The sequence below is a fragment of the Benincasa hispida genome, chromosome 6, assembly GCF_009727055.1.
Source record: "Benincasa hispida cultivar B227 chromosome 6, ASM972705v1, whole genome shotgun sequence".
NCBI classification, from domain to species: Eukaryota; Viridiplantae; Streptophyta; class Magnoliopsida; order Cucurbitales; family Cucurbitaceae; genus Benincasa; species Benincasa hispida.
This window is the reverse complement of record NC_052354.1, coordinates 22,927,500-22,929,649: the sequence shown is the minus strand read 5'-3', so window position 1 is coordinate 22,929,649 and position 2,150 is coordinate 22,927,500.

Genomic DNA, 2,150 nt, shown 5'->3' with positions numbered 1-2,150 from the left:
AGTTTGCAGATTTGCAACAATGCCCCGTTTTGTGGTGATTTACGGTACAAAGTTAATGATGGCAAGGGTAAAAAAATACCACATAAGGTATTGCATCATTTTCCATTGATACCGAGATTAAAACGATTGTTTGCATCAAAAGAAGGCGCTTCTGACATGAGATGGCATAAAGATAAGCGAGTTGAAACGGATGATGTATTGCAACATCCAGCTGATGCAGAGGGGTGGAAACATTTTGATCGTGAATTTCCTCATTTTTCTTTAGATTCTCGAAATGCTCGTTTGTGATTAGCTTCAAATGGCTTCAATCCGTTTGGAAATATGAGCATTTCTTATAATATGTGGCCTGTGGTGATAATTCCTTATAATTTTCCCCCTTGGAAATGCATGAAAGAAACAAACTTCTTTATGTCTTTTCTCATACCTGGTCCAAAATCTCCTGGAAAGGAAATTGATGTTTACTTGCAACCGTTGGTTGAAGAATTGAAAGAGTTATGGACAATTGGTGTGCAAACTTGTGATTTTGTTATTGGTGAGTTTTTTCAACTATATGCTACCTTATTATGGACGATTAATGACTTCCCTGCGTACAATGACTTATCTGAGTGGAGTACAAAAGGTTATCAAGCATGTCCAATATGCAAAGAAGATAACTCATCCTTCAGGATAATTGGAAAAATATCATTTATGGGACATCAACGTTATCTTCCAGAGAATCATAGTTGGCATTGAAGTAGACAACATGATGGAAAAGTTGAACGTAGACCTCCACCAGTCGTAATGAATGGAGAAGAGATCTTACAACAAATAAATACGCTAAACTTTTTTGTGCTTAGTAAACATCCATCGAAGTAAGATAAAAAAAGAAAGCGAATTCTAAACTGGACTAAGAAAAGTATTTTTTTCCAACTTCCATATTGGTCTAGATTATTGTTACGACATAAATTGGATGTAATGCATATTGAAAAAAACATATGCGACAATTTGGTGGGCACATTGTTAAATATTGAAGGAAAGACAAATGATACAATGAACGTTCGATTAGACTTACAAGAATTGAAGATAAGAAAAGACCTACACTTGATACAGATCGATAACATATTTGTAAAACCACATGCAACATACACGTTAACAAATGGTGAACGGATTTCGTTTTGTAAGTATTTGAAATTAGTGAAATTTCCTAATGGATTCGTATCTAACATATCACGATGTGTGAATGACAAAGATGGAAAAATATCGGGGTTGAAAACACATGACTGTCATGTGTTGCTTCACAGACTACTCCCTATTGGTATTCGAGCATACCTACCGAAGAACGTATCCACTGCTCTTGTTGAGTTTTTGAAAGTTATCCACTGCGAGAAGTAGTAAACATTCAGTGCCGCATAGTTTCTCATAGGAATGGGTGTACATTCTTTCGCAACTTATGTGCAAAGACAATATGTATAAGTGATTTTAACAAACTACAAGCAGACATCATAGTCATACTTTGTAAGTTGGAGAGAATATTCCCACCTGCCTTTTTTGATGTAATGGTACACCTTGCAGTTCATCTACCATATGAAACCAAAGTGGTGGGTTTAGTTAGTTACAGTTGGATGTATCCTATTGAAAGAAGTTTACGAACATTAAAACAATTTATACGAAACAAAGCACGTCCTGAGGGGTCTATAGCGGAAGCATATCCAATGAATGAATCATCGAACTTCTGCTCGCGATATCTAAGTGGGATTGAAACGAGATTCAATAGCGATGAACGAAATGATGATAACATTCCCGATCATGAGATATTTGGTGAATTTGAATTATTTAGGCAGAGGATACGACCATTAGGGGCGTCAACTTTACGGACGCTATTAGCGGAGGAAAAGCATATTGCACATTGGTACATTTTCAATAATTGTAAAGAAATAACAGATTATCACAAGTACGTTTCAAACTTTTTAGTTTGCTAAATTCTAGGGTAACTTCTTTGATATAACATTTAAATGATCAATTTTGTAGGCAACATTTGAGGTTAATTCGTCGTGAAGCTCAAAACGCCTCTGACTTATATATAAAACATCAACGCAAATTTCCCGATTGGTTCAAATCTCAGGTATACATAGTCATTTTATAGGCAACAGTTGAGGGATGATTCATTTTTC